A 17,615-nucleotide genomic window follows, 5' to 3' on the forward strand; every position below is an offset into this window, starting at 1 on the left:
GGTCCTGAGCACATCTGTTAGGTGCTGAGCACCCTCAACTCCCACTGAGGGTAGAGAATTGAGGGCAGTCAGTGTCCTATAAGAACAGTCCACACCTTTCAAGACTCAGGTCCTGAGACAAAATTCTGTGTTTATGAAAATGAATCCGAGACAGCTCGGAAGGGTAAAGAATCCCATCACAGAGGAGGAATCATGGGAAGGGGATTACACTGGAATTATTCACAGCTGCAGAAATACAGGCACAGCAACGTGGAGCTTTTTGTAATAAATTCCCTGCATTACTATGTGGTCTGTCAACCCTACTACTGCTGATCCTACCCCCAAAGCTGCCAGCCAGAGCTGAATTCTTCCAGCCCATCAGCTCACAAATACTCCGAGCTGCTGCATTTGGTGTTTGATGGGCAGGAGTTGAGTTTTCTTTTGCAAAATTAAAATGGACAATGTATTGCCCTTCCACGAGAAATTGACCCTCAGTGGCGGGAAAAATAAAGAGAGAGATTTATGTAGAAACATGCAGGAGACACACCTTGCCAGCTATGTATCTCTGCCCACGGATATCACAAAGCCTTATCAGTCTCTCACAGTTTATCCAGCCTGATAATTATCCATCTGAAGTCTCGGTCAGCCATTTGGTACCTGAATTCAAATCTAGTTCTAAAGATGCAAGTAGGTGGGGCTTCCAGGGCTGCCCTGGGGAGAATATTTAACAATCTAATGAATCTCACCGGGAAGGAATTTTTCCACCTACACAGCTGAAATTTGCCTTTTCTTATTTTCACCTCATTATTCCTAGCTTTGTTTGCTGGGGCCACTCCAAAAGAATTCCTCTTCCTTCTGGTGCCTTTTGAATTCTTGTTGATCATTATGTCCCTCTGTCATTAGCCAACCAAGCTATGCTATACGTTATTCCACTCTTTGTTGGGGCCATTGATTCAGAGTGTCTCAGTATTTATGGCACCAGTTTGAGACAATGGAGGCTTGATTTGAAAGAGGACCGAACTCCCATAATCCCACCTGAAGTTGACAGGAGCTACCCAGGGCCGGTGCAAGGAAGTTTCGTGCCCTAGGCGAAACTTCCACCTTGCACCCCCCCACCAGTCCTGCGGCAGCTCCCCACCCCCTCCTCCACCCTGAGGCGCCCCCCCCCACCCGGGAGCCGTGCGGCGGCTCCCCACCCCAGCTCACCTCTGCTCCGCCTCCTCCCCGAGCACGCCGCCCCCGCTCTAATTCTCCTCCCCTCCAAGGCTTGCGGCACCAAACAGTTGATTGGTGCCGCAAGCCTGGGAGGCGGGAGAAGTGGAGCGGTGACCTTGCGCTCAGGGAGGGGGCGTAGCAAAGTTGAGCTGGGGTGGGGAGCTGCCGCACGGCTCCCCGGGCCGGGGGGGTGGGGAGCTGCCGCGGGGGGGGGGGGTGCCTCAGGGCGGGAGGGGAGCTGCCGCAGGGCTCCCTATCCCAGCTCACCTCTGCTACACCCCCTCCCCGAGCACGCCGCCCCCGCTGGCAATGACAATAATTGCATGGAGCGGCGGCTGCACTGGGAGGGGGAGTCTGAGCCGCACGTGTCAGCGCACCGCCGGCAGCCCAGCCCAGAAATGCTGTAAAAAAAAAATTGGGGGCACCGCTTTTTGGCACCCCCAAATCGTGGCGCCCTAGGCAACTGCCTAGTTTGTCTTAATAGTAGCACCGGCCCTGGAGCTACCGGTTCTCAGCACCTCTGAAAATCAGGCCTGTGGTTGATCAAACTGGACATCTGAAATTGAGGCAGCCAAAATCAGTGGCCACTTTTGAAAATTTGGACCCTAGGACTCTGTTTTCAGCCACATGGGGGAGAGGAGGTATTTTTTAAGGCACTGTAAACAAGCTGGCCACCACCTGTGTGCCCCCTCATGACTGGGGTGCCTCTGCCTTGCCCCACTTTTTATTTTCCCTCTTCTAGGCCCTTTTACCCATACTTCACGTGTTGCTCATCCAAACAATGCCCTTACTGGGGTCTGGGTTGACTCAAATGAAACAAACTCCAGAGGGAAAACTCAGGCCTAATAATCTGTTCCACGGCCTGGCTCTTACCTCAGAGCCTGGGTGAGAGGAAAAGTCTCTTTATCCGTTCCTAAGAGGTGACCTGCTTTGGGGTTGGGCTTGCAGCAGCCCTGCTCAGCGCTGATTACTCCCTCACAGATTTGCTGGAGTCAGCACCTCTCAAGAACTGCTTCAGCTCCCTTTATAAGGAGCCAGCTGCTCAAGGTTCCTTCCCTGCGCCATATGTTTCTGGCTGGCTCATACAGCAAGCCAGCTCCAGGCTTCAAGTCTCCTGCAGGCAGCTCCCTCACTCTTTCTGCGCTCTTAGAATTAGGGGCCTAACGCCCCTTGACTTCCAATGTGAGTTAGGCACCTGGCTTATCTATGCCTGGGCACCTAAAGTTGGGCACTCAGTGGCCTGATTTGGAAAGATGGCGAGCATCTTCAGCTTCAATATGACCAGCAGATCCCTCAGCACTTTTGGAAAATCATAACATTGGTCTGCAAGTGAGCTCCTGGGTCATTGAGTTCAGTCCCTGCTATCACAGGCAACCCCACCATTCTATCCCCCTCATAAACTTATCAAGTTCCATCTACCTTAAGGAAGAGATTTTTCTAAAACCATCCAAGTGATTCACCATCACAAATACCATTGACATTCAATGGGACTGGTGCTTCGGAATCACAGAGGCACTTCAAGAAGCTTCCCACCCTTTAGCGCCGACTTTGTCAAAAGTGTCCCTGGACGTGGTTGCCCCAGCTTGCAGTTGCATAGAATCATAGAATCATAGAATATCAGAGTTGGAAGGGACCTCAAGAGGTCATCTAGTCCAACCCCCTGCTCAAAGCAGGACCAATTCCCAGCTAAATCATCCCAGCCAGGGCTTTGTCAAGCCGGGCCTTAAAAACCTCCAAGGAAGGAGACTCCACCACCTCCCTAGGTAATGCATTCCAGTGTTTCACCACCCTCCTAGTGAAATAGTTTTTCCTGATATCCAACCTGGACCTCCCCCATTGCAACTTGAGACCATTGCTCCTTGTTCTGTCGTCTGCCACCACTGAGAACAGCCGAGCTCCATCCTCTTTGGAACTCCCCTTCAGGTAGTTGAAGGCTGCTATCAAATCCCCCCTCATTCTTCTCTTCTGGAGACTAAACAATCCCAGTTCCCTCAGCCTCTCCTCATAAGTCATGTGCTCCAGACCCCTAATCATTTTTGTTGCCCTCCGCTGGACTCTTTCCAATTTTTCCACATCCTTCTTGTAGTGTGGGGCCCAAAACTGGACACAGTATTCCAGATGAGGCCTCACCAATGTCGAATAAAGGGGAACGATCACGTCCCTCGATCTGCTGGCAATGCCCCTACTTATACAGCCCAAAATGCCGTTAGCCTTCTTGGCAACAAGAGCACACTGTTGACTCATATCCAGCTTCTCGTCCACTGTGACCCCTAGGTCCTTTTCTGCAGAACTGCTACCTAGCCATTCGGTCCCTAGTCTGTAGCAGTGCATGGGATTCTTCCGTCCTAAGTGCAGGACTCTGCACTTGTCCTTGTTGAACCTCATCAGGTTTTTTTCGGCCCAATCTTCTAATTTGTCTAGGTCCCTCTGTATCCAATCCCTACCCTCTAGTGTATCTACCACGCCTCCTAGTTTAGTGTCATCTGCAAACTTGCTGAGAGTGCAGTCCACACCATCCTCCAGATCATTAATAAAGATATTAAACAAAACCGGCCCCAGGACCGACCCTTGGGGCACTCCGCTTGAAACCGGCTGCCAACTAGACATGGAGCCATTGATCACTACCCGTTGAGCCCGACGATCTAGCCAGCTTTCTATCCACCTTACAGTCCATTCATCCAGCCCATACTTCTTTAACTTGGCGGCAAGAATACTGTGTGAGACCGTATCAAAAGCTTTGCTAAAGTCAAGGAATAACACATCCACTGCTTTCCCCTCATCCACAGAGCCAGTTATCTCATCATAGAAGGCAATTAGGTTAGTCAGGCACGACTTCCCCTTCGTGAATCCTTGCTGACTGTTCCTGATCACTTTCCTCTCCTCTAAATGTTTCATAATTGATTCCTTGAGGACCTGCTCCATGATTTTTCCAGGGACTGAGGTGAGGCTGACTGGCCTGTAGTTCCCCGGATCCTCCTTCTTCCCTTTTTTAAAGATGGGCACTACATTAGCCTTTTTCCAGTCATCTGGGACCTTCCCCGATCGCCATGAGTTTTCAAAAATAATGGCTAATGGCTCTGCAATCTCACCCGCCAACTCCTTTAGCACCCTCGGATGCAGCACATCCGGCCCCATGGACTTGTGCGCGTCCAGTTTTTCTAAATAGTCCCGAACCACTTCTTTCTCCACAGAGGGTTGGTCACCTTCTCCCCATGCTGTACTGCCCAGTGCAGCAGTCTGGGAGCTGACCTTGTTCGTGAAGACAGAGGCAAAAAAATCATTGAGTACATTAGCTTTTTCCACATCCTCGGTCACTAGGTTGCCTCCCTCATTCAGTAAGGGGCCCACACTTTTCTTGATTTTCTTCTTGTTGCTAACATACCTGAAGAAACCCTTCTTGTTACTCTTAACATCTCTTGCTAACTGCAACTCCAAGTGTGATTTGGCCTTCCTGATTTCACTCCTGCACGCCTGAGCAATATTTTTATACTCCTCCCTGGTCAATTGTCCAGTCTTCCACTTCTTGTAAGCTTCTTTTTTGCATTTAAGATCAGCAAGGATTTCACTGTTTAGCCAAGCTGGTCGCCTGCCATATTTACTATTCTTTGTACACATCGGGATGGTTTGTTCCTGCAACCTCAATAAGGATTCTTTAAAATACAGCGCATGACATGAGATGCATTAAAAGGGCCAGATTTGAGAATGGATGCTCAGCATTTCTGAAAATTGGGCTCCTTTTAAGGCCTTTGGAGTTGGCAGACAAGAATAAAGGTGCCTGGAATCCTTAGTTGCTTTTGAAAATTTAGGACTTGAGTCCCAGATCCTCAAAGGGAATTTAGGCTCCTGATTTCCATTGAAATGTGGTTACCTACATACTTTTGGCTTTCAAGCCAAAAAATTTGAACATTGGGTGCCAAAATGTAGGCACTTAAGTGACCTGATTTTCAAAGATGTTGAGCACCTGCAATTTTCATAGATTCCAGGAACAGAAGGGACCATTATGATCATCTAGTCTGACCTCCTCCATAACACAGGCCAGAGAACTTCCTAAGATAATTCCTAGAGCAAAAGTTCCTATTGATTTTTTTTTTTTTTTTTTTTTAATGCAAGAGAAGGATATTCAGCCCCTCTGTAGGTGAGACTTTCTTCATTTAGGTGCCCAGCTATGGATTTATTGTGGATTCATCCAAGTATGAAAATTTTGGCTTGGAGTTTGAAAATTGGGCATTTACTTCCCTTACTCAGTGCTCAAGTGCAACTTTAAAGGATTTGAAGTCATGACATAAAGCAGACCCATTGTTTGCTGGGCTATGCAGTTTCATTCGTTAATAGCTGATTGCAATCAGATGTAACTAACCACGTTTACATCTCAAATCGAATTTCTGGCAACACACTCTAGAGAACTTTCCTCCTCAATTAAAATGCTTCGCAGCTGTGAAAACCTTCCAGATGATGAAATGGGCAAATAATTGTCATTATGATTAAATAAAATCCAGCCAAATAGCCAAGAGATCCCTTTAATTGTCATCTATTTGTCTATGTCACTGGCTGCTGTAGTGCTCCTGATGGCGGCAAGACACCGGAATAAATGTGGCAAGTCATACAGAGGAGGAAAAGACACAAAGAGAGTGTGAGAGACAGAGGGAAAAGAGAGCGTGGGGGAAAAAGATAATTCTGCAATACCACATAGGCATACTGATGAGGAAAAGCAATACAGACAGGAGAAAGCATGATTAGGGGATAGCCTCGGGACTTAGGAGACCCCAGGTTCAACTCCTTGCTCTGGGCAAGGACCTTAGGCCGTCACTCAGGGCTGGCCTACGCTAGAAAGTTAGGTCCACCTAGCTGCGTCACTCCAGGGTGTGAAAATTCACATCCTTCAGAGATATAGTTAAACCAACCTAAGCCTCAATATAGACAGCACTAGGTCAATGGAAGAATTTTTCCTGGGGCCGGTTTTGTTCAACATCTTTATTAATAATCTGGATGATGGGATGGCTTGCACTCTCAGCAAATTCACAGATGACACTAAGTTGGGGGGAGAGGTAGATACGCTGGAGGGTAGTGATAGGGTCCAGAGTGACCTAGACTAATTGGAGGATTGGGCCAAAAGAAAGCTGATGAGGTTCAATAAGGACCAGTGCAGAGTCCTGCACTTAGGACGGAAGAATTGCATGCACTGCTACAGCTGGAGACTGACTGGCTAAGCAGCAGTTCTGCAGAAAAGGACCCGAGGATTACAGTGGATGAGAAGCCGGATGAGAGTCAATAGTGTGCCCTTCTTGCCAAGAAGGCTAACGACATATTGGGCTGCATTAGTAGAAGCATTGCCAGCAGATCGAGGGAAGTGATTATTCCCCTCTATTCAGCACTGGTGAGGCCACATCTGGAGTATTGTGTCCAGTTTTGGGCCCCCCACTACAGAAGGGATGTGGACAAATTGGAGAGAGTCCAGCGGAGGGCAATGAAAATGATCAGGGGGCTGGGGCACATGACCTACGAGGAGAGGCTGAGGGAACTGGGGTTGTTTAGTCTGCAGAAGAGAAGAGTGAGGGGGGATTTGATAGCAGCCTTCAACTACCTAAAGGGGGGTTCCAAAGGGGATGGAGCTCAGCTGTTCTCAGTGGTGGCAGATGACAGAACAAGGAGCAATGGTCTCAAGTTGCAGTCGGGGAGGTCTAGGTTAGATATTAGGAAACACTATTTCACTAGGAGGGGGGGATGAAGCACTGGAATGGGTTTCCTAGGGAGGTGGTGGAATCTCCATCCTTAGGGCCTGGCTTGACAAAGGCCTGGCTGGGATGGTTTAGTTGGTCTTAGTCCTGCTTTGAGCAGGGGATTGGACAAGATGACCTCCTGATGTCTCTTCCAATCCTGATATTGTATGATTCTATGATCAACCTAGCTACCATCTTTTGGAGAGGTGAATTTACTATAGCAACAAGAACCTCAGCGGCACAGTTGTGCCACTGTAACGTTTCTGGTGTGGACATTCCCTTAGGCTCCTACGGCCTAAGTCTTGTGGCCTGTCAATGGGACTTAGACAGCTGGGAGCCTAAGGGCCAGGTTTTCAAAGGTATTTAAACACCCAAGATGCAGGTATGTGCTTAGGAGGACTTATGCTGCTGCCTAAGCAGGTAAGAAAGCCAAACCTGCTTAGGTGAGTTTGAAAATCCCACCAGGCACCTTCCTGTACCTTTAGGCACCTAAATACCTTAGAAAACCTGGCCCTAAGTCACTTTTGAAAATGGGATTTAGGAGCCTACGTCAGTCAGGTGTTTTTTTTTTACTCTTAGTGTCTCTGGGCCTCAACAACCCATCGGAAAGAAAATTGAGATATTTCCCTGCACATGGGTGTTGAGCGTATAAATACAATAAAAGGCTTAGGAGGTGCTCCAATACTATGGTAATGGGGACCATGAAAGCATTTCAGTTAGATGGAAATGTCTAAAGATATTATGAGAAAAATTATACCACTATTTCATATTAAAGTATCTTGTAATTATATAAATAACTGTATCACTGTGCAGAGAATAATGATATAATCATCACAACCGCCTCTTTTTTTCCCTTCTTGACATGAACATGTGACGAGAAATACAATGTCATCCTGCAACCTCCTTAACTCCACGATAAGAGTGTAGAACCAGGGCTGTCAGCTCGCTTGCGTTTGTGAGAGTTAAGTATCACATTCTCCCTGCCAGTTTCACAGCTGGCCACTCCCTGCCCATGCACCAGACATTCTGGCAAGTTCTGGAGCAGGACTATTGAATTTAGTAGTCAGTGAGCTCATTCCTAGAGAATTGTATCCCGGAGGTAGAATTCTAGAGGGCAGCTCACAACTTCTAGAGATTAAATTCTATAGTGTTTAAAGATAAATGTTTATAGAAACATATTGGGAGGGGGTATATAGCTTCTTCTGAAGCGCTCACCTGCTCTTATGTATAAGGATATGTCTGTACTGTAATCAGGGGTGTGTTTCACAGCTGGAGTAGACATACTTGAGCTAGCTTTAATCTAACTAACTCGGGGACTGATAGCACAGGCTAGTTCCTTGAGTGATTACCCAGGGTTCCAGGCTGCCGCAGCTTCGCTGCTCTGGGACCAGAGCTAAAGAGATTAAAGTTACCTCAGCTATAAGAACAGGAGTACTTGTGGCACCTTAGAGACTAACAAATTTATTAGAGCATAAGCTTTCGTGGACTACAGCCCACTTCTTCGGATGCATACAGAGTGGAATAAATATTGAGGAGATATATATACACACATACAGAGAGCATAAACAGGTGGGAGTTGTCTTACCAACTCTGAGAGGCCAATTAAGTAAGAGAAAAAAAAACTTTTGAAGTGATACCTCAGCTATGGCAGTTTGAGCTGTAATCTCAGGGTGCCTTGTACCCTTAGAATCAGGTATTTGATTCTCACCTGGGCAGGTCCTTGCAATACAGTGTGTGACATGCACAGCCCTTTCTCATCTTCTCGCCTAGATTCTCCTCACACCTCGTTAACCCCATTGACTTCAGTGGAGCTACTCCTGATTTACACCAATGTGAGTGGGAGGTAAACCAGGCTTTTCTCTGTTTCTGTATGAAAACCGTTGAACATGCCAGTATTTTTTTTTTTTCTGCAGCACTTTGGGTCTGAAGCAAAACCCCAGAGCTGGACACTCCTGAACTACAGGAAGGGAATCCAGGCTTTTATGGGTTAGGCCCATCTCTATACAGTAGTTTCCATCTGTGTGTATCTGAATGGGAATTTCCTGTCTCCTAGCCTTGCTTCTCCTTCATCTCAGCTCTGCCTTGCATAGTGCAGTTAGCAGTTCCTTCTCTTTACCAACTTTGCCCAAGCCAGGATTTAGGGAAGACCCTGTTCGGTGAAATTAGGTTGCACAAACTCTTACTCTGGGAGTTACAGACCCAGAAAGAACCACATGGTTGGTCTGCGTCCAGCAGCCTCAATGAAGAATCCCTCTGTGTATTCATAGCAAACTGCATCTGTCTCTTCTCTGACCCAAGGGACACGACCCAGAGCAGTAGTAATCCTGTGCTTGCAGCTCGTTGCCGTGGAATGTGCAATAGATAGGTACATATAGATATTCACACCCTGAGTTGCCAAGAGACAGCAATTCAACATCAACACAGTTCCTGGGTATGTTCCGAGTGGTGTTTGTTCTTATGATTATTTCTGATTTTCAGTGTTTACTTTTGGAACACGATGGCTCTTTTTTTTTTTCCCTTGGAATCAAAATTGGGTTTTATTGGTATTTTCAAAAATTAGTTTTTCTGGACTTCTGTTAAATCTTGTATCAGAGGGGTAGCCGATTAGTCTTTATCCACAAAAACAATGAGGAGTCCGGTGGCACCTTAAAGACTAACAGATTTATTTGGGCATAAGCTTTCGTGGATAAAAAACCCACTTCTTCAGATGCAGAAATGGTTTTTTAACCCACAAAAGCTTATGCATCTGAAGAAGTGGGTTTTTTATCCACGAAAGCTTATGCCCAAATAAATCTGTTAGTCTTTAAGGTGCCACCGGACTCCTCATTGTTTTTGTTAAATCTCAGTCTCTCTTGCATCTCTTTCTCCCAGGGATGAGGTTGCAGAAAAGCCACCACCTATCTCAAATAATTTTCAGCATTCCACAAATGCTAATTTTTTTTTTTTTAAGTAAAAACTTCTTTTCCAACATTTTTCTGCTTTGGGGGTTTACTGAGCTTAACCAAAATATATTTCAGGGAGAAAAATGCGAACTGGAGGTGTCATGTTGGGGCTCAGAGCAGGGAATTCCGGAGCATTCTATCCCAGTTCTGCCATGGACTGACTGGCTTCGTATGCAGTTTGGTTATCGCCATGGTGGTCCCAGGATAGTAAAGAGACAAGGTGGCTGAGGTGATATCTTTTATTGGACCAGCTTCTGTTGGAGCGAGAGAAAAGCTTTTGAGCTACACAGAGTTCTTCCTCAGGTCTGGGAAAGGTACTCAGAGTGTCACAGCTAACGACAAGGTCAAACAGATCATTTAGCATAAGTAATTAAGGCAGAGGTTTTCAAACAGTGGGGTCTGCCCTCCTATGGGGGCAAGGAGGAACGTTTGGGGGTGGGGTCGTTGAGCTGCAATACCAGGTGGATCGGGCTCAGGGAGGGAGTACCATCTCCACCGCTAGGAGTCAGTGTCCACATCCACCATGGCCACATTGATTTCCGCTTCTGGCAGCCTCCTCCCCCAATAAGTGTCGCACGCGCCTTCCCCCACCCTGAAAGCCTGAGGGGGGAGGGGCAGGTATTGTGTTTGTTTTTTGTCTGGGTTGGGGGGCTCAACCAAAAATTGTAACTCAAAGCGGGGCCTCCGCTCAAAAAGTTTGAAAACTGTGGTTCTAGGGGATGACCTCTTGTAACTCACTTCCCTGACACATGGTTCAGTTTCTTCTTCTTTAAAATGGGGATAAAACACCACAGGAAGGGCGTTCTCAGACCCTACAACACAAGATGCTAATTATTAATGTTGTTAGTGTTCAGATCCTATATCTTACAGTAGTGACATCATGGCTTCTGTCTATGGCTGTGATCTCTTGGCAAGGAGAATCTTAAATAAGCCCCTCAGTATGATTCTTTATTAGAGCTGGTCAAAAAACTGACATTTCAATGAGAGTTGAAAAATGCGGACAAAGTTTTCAAGAAAAAAGCCAACTCTCTTCTGCACTAACTGCTTTCCCTCTCCCTCGTCCCGTTTTGTTCTCATCTGTTGTTTAACACATCATACAGGAAGGGATTAACGGGACTAGAACGAACGTTTTATTCCCTCCTTTTCCACAGCTTTGCCCAGATTTCACTTCTCCTTGAGCCATTTACCTTCGCGTTTACACCTGCCTGAGCTCGCTCTGGCTGTGGTGACTCAATAGAACCATCTAATAATATTTAGTGCTGCTATCGTGCATTTTGTTCAAGGGCCTCACAGAAAATATTAAGCCTCAGAACACCCTTTAAGGGAGGTGCTGCTATGCCCATTTTACTGAATGGCTGACTGAGGAACAGTGGAGTTGGGTGACTTGCCCAGTGCTGTACAATGACTCAGGGGATTGAAATTCAGGACTCCTGACTCCCAGACAACCTGATTTAATCACTGAGACCACACTTCCTCCCAAAGCAAGGATAGAACCCAAAACATTGTCTCCCTGTCTTTTTGGCTCCAAAACACTAGATGACTCTCTCCCTCTCTATGGCAAAGTGTTCACTCCCAGAGGAGGGTTATTTATATAGTACCAGCCATCTGATAAAGCATCTAACATGTGTAGGAAAACAAGGACCCTGCTCCAAAGAGTGATGAGTGGGGATCGGACTTGAGGCCAGCTGTGAGGGAGTGAGGCTTGGCACCAAACACGGGCTGGGACTCCCATCTCTTTGCTTTAACAAAGCACTCTGAGCTGCAGGAGCTAAGGTAGGATGTCTAGGCTGCATGAGGCATGGAGGGCGCACATCCTATTGTACAAAGTCAGTTGTATGGGCTCCGCCATAACTAGCACCATCCCTGGTTTGGCCAGTACCAGCCGCTTTGAAGAAAGATGCAAGATACTCTGCAATAGGCAGTTTAGAATAACTTGGCTCGAAAGAAAGTTTCCTCCTGACCCCCAGTAGTTAGAGGTTGACATATGCCCTGAAGCATGAGGGTTTGTACCCTTTCTGTAACTTGTATGTGAAATTTTTGTTAATGTTCACCCTTCGCGAATGAACAGTGGTTGTTTGGGGGCAGAGTTCACCTGAAAAGCTCCTTCCTGCACAGTTGATGGTTTATGTTTTTCCAGAGGCTCCCTTGGGAGGAGGGACATGAATTTTAAATTTATTTTCAAGTCCAGCTGACATGAAAACATCTGATTCAAAGGGAAAAGAGAGACCAATTTTCCCCGCCATCTAAAGATTAGATGTCAGATAACTGATTGTGGCATGTACTGAAACCAAATCAATGTCAATAATTTATTACTGGGGGAAAATAACACGTCAATTGCAATTTTGCTTTAAAAAAAATCTCTGCAGCTTTTTTTTAAAATGAGCAAGTTTCCATTAAAATGGAAATTAGATTTCACAGGCAGGGTACAGCACATCTGTGGTGTGCAGGACTTGGGTGGATAGATATGACCTGATGGCAAGTGCAGGAAAGCAAAAAGGAGGTTGAAGCAGTTAGGGCAGATTCAGAAGGACAGCCTTGTGGGAAAGGCACTGGATGGAATTCAGAGTGGGTATGTCTATACAGCATTTTGGAGTGAGCCTCTGAAGCCCATCTCCCTCCCTAGGTTTCAGAGCACATGCCCTAACTTCAAATCGCTGGCTACACAGCTTTTTATGGAGCACCAGCATGAGTCCTGTTAAACCGTCTGTCTGTCCACCAGTCTGGAAGGCTCACTCCAAAATAGTGTAGACAAACCTTTAGGGGTTCTGTGACTCAGTTTCCCCATCTATAAAATGTGTTCCTGGTGCACAGGAGGGTGGTGAACGTGACTGTTAATGGTTGTGAGGTGCTCAGATACTGTGCTGGTGATGGCCATAAATATCTAGACAAACAGTAAAAGAAAGAATAAGTCACAGCCAGATCCTGCATTTCACTTGTCCGCACAAAGGAGGAGGAGGAAGTCATATGGTAAAGGCAGAGGCCTGAGATCTGAGTGCTGGCTCTGCTACAGACTATCAGCATGTTACAGGGCTTGTTTTCCAACATGTTGAGCATCCCCAGCACTCACTGCGTTCAATGGGAGTTGGGGGTACTCGGCAACTCTGGAAAACAGGCCATTAATCCCCGCGCACGTCCTCAGTTACTCCACTGTAAAATGAGGCTAAGCACACCTCCCCGGGGGTGAATGTGAGGTCTGAATGCACCAGTGCCCCAGCCCGCTATGGAAGTGAACAGGATCGCTTCCTTGCTGGTGTGAACGCAAGGGACCACAAAGGTGTTTGTGTGTGAAAAGCACAGCACTAGCCTAGCAGACTTTGAGAAAGGGCTGCTGCTCAGGGGAGGATAAAAGGATACGGAGCCTTTCACCTGTTGCTCCCCAGTCTGAATCCAGCCCAGGTTTGTATCTGGAGGAAGCTTGGTGTTCTGTGGTAAGATAGATTCATAATGGGCGTGTAGGGTTCAGCATTGTAATGCCTAACTCCTAGGTGCCCTGCTGGCCAGTGGAATTCATGACCCCAAGTTAGGAGCCCAGACTCCTTCTCAATCTAGCCCTTAGTGGGTTCCCTCCAGTTCTCAGTGAACAAGTGACCTCGGAGTGACCTACTGAGAGAGGGGAGAGTAGGGAGGCTGAAATACCCTCACCCCAAGAGAGGGGAGTCACTCCAGGTCAGAGAAGGGGGATAAAGGGGTGTGAGGCTCCTCAGTTGACAAACTCTAGGACGGAGCTTGTGGGAGCCAGGATATAGGCCTCTCCATGAACAGGTCTCAGCCTGAGCCTTCCTACATGGAGAGCACATGGCAAGAGGGAGCTTTGCTGTTGTGCACAAAACAGCATTTAAACATTATTCACAAGGCTGGGTTTATGATGGAAGTCAAGCCATGATCAAAGACAGAAACCAGAATTTAAACTGAACCAGCCCTTTTATTGAGCTCAACAATACAAGTTCCAGTCTCTGATAAGGAAGAATATTATTTAATAAGGACGCTAATGATTCTACTTTGAGTTCATGTCCCAGCCCAGTAAATTCGGTGTGCACAGCCCTGTTGGTTTGCTCTAAGAGACTGCCCTATTAAAGGGATGTACAGTTGAGACTCTTTGTTACGTATTCCAATGATTTCCTTAGTTTCACCTTAAGGGAAGAGAACCTGTCAGCGGGTAAAACACTATGTTCAGTCAGGCTTGTTTAAAAACCAACATACACCTTTGTGCAGCACTGTTTGGTTTAGGTAAATCTGCAGAGTGTGGTACCAGGATACTGAGCTCCCTGTGTGTCCCAAGGATGCTGTACTTTTAGTAGAGAGGGTTTTGCTCTATTCGGCATATTGCTCTAAAAGCAGCTGGGAAGGGAGAAAAATCAGTGTAGCATGGACCTCTCTCAGTATAGTTATGGGGAAGGCTCCTGCATCTGTTGTATTAGCATGAATATTTCAACTCCTCTCTGCAAACCACACTAGCAGTTGAACTCTACATGACTTCCCAAAATCCCCTGTGAAACCTGTGTTACGAGTTATACTCTCTTCCTGTTGCATGAGAAGTTACCTGCTCTGTGCAGGGCTGGTGTCTTCTCTCACTTACAGCAATGTAAATCCATTCACCCCTGCCTTCCCCCTTGAGGAGCTGTTTCCACCTGTACAAAGTGAGGTGTAAAATGCTACCCTCCATGTGAGGCAGTGGAGAATTCTGATTCAGGAGCATTTCACATCCATTTTGCTACACGTTGGGCGAGACAGGTGTAAATCAGTCTCACTAACTTCAGTGGAGTTACTGAATTTACAGCAGTTTCAGAGCAGAATCAGCCCCCCAAGGCTTTTTCTACAAGGTTGCTTGGGAACCCTCTTGATCAATAATTAGAGCTGGGCAAAATCGTTTGGACTAAACTTTTTTCCTCCTCCCTGAAAATGCAGTTTTGGGTCGACTGAAGCATTTCACAAATTTGTGTTGAATTCATTGAATTGTTTTGGTCAGGAAATCCAGCTCCCTCTCCCTAAAAAAATCTAAATATTTAATTGATCTTTTTAAACAAAGCATTTACATTTGTTGATACTTTTCATTTTGAAAGGTACTTCAATTTCATTAAAAAAAATTTACAGTGGGAAAAAAAAAGTGAGAACAAAATGTTTTGTTCTACCTGAAGTTAAATTTTTTTCACCTTTTTTGGTTTTCTGAAAAATTCCAAAACTTTTCATTTCAGGTCGACCCTGAATTTTCTTTCCTGATTTTTTTCGGTTTGGCCGGTGAACTGAAAAATCAGATAGCTATTCACACAGCTCTGTCAATAACACCCTGAACCCTGCTCACCTCAAAGACATTACAGGAGTATGTTTCACAGCTGTGTCAGTCTCTGCTCATCCCATCCTATGACCGAACCATGAAAGGAGCAAGCAGCTCAAGACAAATTCTGCAGCACATCAGCTTCTTTGCTAACAGTTTCCTCCTCTGCCAAACATCCCCTGTCTCCACTGGAAGTTCCCAGGTACTTGCTGGCATTTGGCTGAGGGCGAAATCTCATCCCAAAGGCTGCCAATGATGTATGGTGTGTGATTGGAAATTCAGTTGTTTTCTCTGGGAATGTTACCAGCCACAGATGGGGGAAGAGAGATGCTGTGAATCCAGAACCAAAACAGCGTATTTGAAAACTGCTTATTATAGTCTGTCTTGGCTGTGTCTCCCTTGACTGTACTTAATATTTGCTTTGGCAACTAAACAGAGAGAAAGGGTGCATGTCACGGGGTGGGGATTGTATGTTTTTCTTCAACCGCGTGTGGAAAATTACATCTCATCCTCTCTTTCAATACAAAAGGACAAAATCTGAGCTGTTTTCGTTCTAATTGCTATCAACTGGCACTGTATTTATACAGGGTGTTGTTGAAATTCGTTATATTCAAAATGCTATATTCACAAGCCCCAAAATCAGATGGTCTGAGTAATGATTATATCAAAGTAAAGAGAGAAAATGTTTATTATGGTGTAAAGTTCATTTATCTCAGTTATACCAGATGGGTCAAGAAAAATTCAAGAGCTGCCCACAATTCTGATCAGCTGTTTACTAGCATTGCCAGTTTTGGTTGGCCATATTCCTGGAGGTTTGATCACACGACATCTTTAATTAAAGATTAATCTTTAATTTCTGGAGACTCCAGGACAATCCTGGAAGGGTGGTAACCCTACTGTTTACCTAGGGTGAAATTCCTCCTGTGCAGAGAACCAGTGCACAGCCTATACACTACTGAAGCATGACTTTAAAAAGCTTAGCAAGAATCCTGTACTCTAACCCAGAGGAATGGCTACCTAGCAGTTCACAAGCTGATGTTACCACTATCTGGCCATCAGCATCCTGGCTGGAGTCTGCTGCACAGAAATCCATCCTCACATAGAGACATGCACTGGAACTAGCTGCAGCCAGAGTGGATTCACCTATGTCTGCCATATTAAATTGGACTGGACTGACACTAGGTGCACAACCTATCAGACCAGATATTTTCCTGCTTTAAAAAAAATTACGTCAGCAATGCTGTTTTCCATTATTGAAATATTTTATTGGGGTGTTTTTTTTCAGTTGTTACCATGATGATAAAATATTCCTGGAGTATCCAGACAGCTGAGAGTACATTTGGTTATTAAATAAAAATAAAGTTCAGGGTAGTATAGTTATGTATTCCTTGCGTCTAGAAATCAAGAGCATTCCTGGATAACTAACAGAAGGCAGTTATCTTCACCCCTATGGAGGCAAGATGAATCTAATAAAAAAATCTTCATTTATGAAGCATCTTTCATCCCAAAGGCTCCTGAAGTGCTTCATACACTAATACACATGCTATATATAAAGGATGATTGCACCAACCATTGAAATACAGCAGCTGTTTAGCAGCATACGGCAACAATGCACAACAGTTTAGGACAGGAAACAAAGAAGAATGTTGTATCCAACTAAAACTCAAGGGGGAATTTCAGTTCAGTGGGATGCCATTGCCCCAAAATGGAATTTGGACTGAAACAGGGAGATGAACAACAATAACCTTGTATGCCTGCACACACAAAAAAGGTGTTATAAATAAGACTACGTATTGTTGTTATTATGGGATTGGACTGCAAGCAGTTGTAGGGTTTTATCTGAAAGGCCACCAGCAGCACAGAGCCCCCTTAACACCATGCTAGGGGAATGGTTCATTTCTGTTATAGAAACAAGAGAGCTGCCAACTGAAGTAAATAAAAGGTTCATGAGTAAAGTCCTATGAAAGAGCAGCACATCAAGGACCTGTAGAAATCAAGACAGAAGACTAAGGGCTGGTTTCTTATCTTAGTTATGTAGGTGTAAACCAGGGTATGTCAACACTGTATGCTCCTTACGGCAGTGTGTAGAGTACGTACACAGCAGGTATTTATACCTAGCACACACATAAAAAGCAGTGTAGACGATGAGACACTGCTTAGGTAAGTAAAGCCATGAACCTATGGGTATGTATGCTGCACGGCTCACTACGCACCCAAGCAGTGCCTCCCCGGTCTGCCCTCCTATTTTTAGCAGGGTCTCCCTGCTGCCAGAGCCTTTCCCCACTGCCTCCCTCCTGCCAGAACCTTTCACTGTCATGCCTCAATTTCCCCTCTATGTAAAATGGGCCCAATGATACTTATTCCCTTCTTTGCGAAATTCTTTGACATTAATGGGTGATAAGTGCTACGTTATTTATTCAGCAAATACTTGTGATACCCATAAAACCAGTGCACTATAAGGGAGTTTTTCTTTTGATCCTGAATAAGGAA

General features: G+C 45.7%; 2 protein-coding genes across 2 annotated transcripts in view; one reads left to right on the top strand and one right to left on the bottom strand.

Annotated features, from left to right (window-relative positions):
* The window catches only part of LOC128832223 (tetraspanin-15-like), a 527,474-nt gene that overhangs the window by 146,253 nt on the left and 363,606 nt on the right, over positions 1 to 17,615 (top strand). The window lies entirely within an intron of this gene.
* Positions 1 to 17,615, bottom strand: part of TACR1 (tachykinin receptor 1) — a 99,033-nt gene that overhangs the window by 59,285 nt on the left and 22,133 nt on the right. The window lies entirely within an intron of this gene.

Source organism: Malaclemys terrapin, chromosome 2, assembly GCF_027887155.1.
Source record: "Malaclemys terrapin pileata isolate rMalTer1 chromosome 2, rMalTer1.hap1, whole genome shotgun sequence".
NCBI classification, from domain to species: domain Eukaryota; kingdom Metazoa; phylum Chordata; order Testudines; family Emydidae; genus Malaclemys; species Malaclemys terrapin.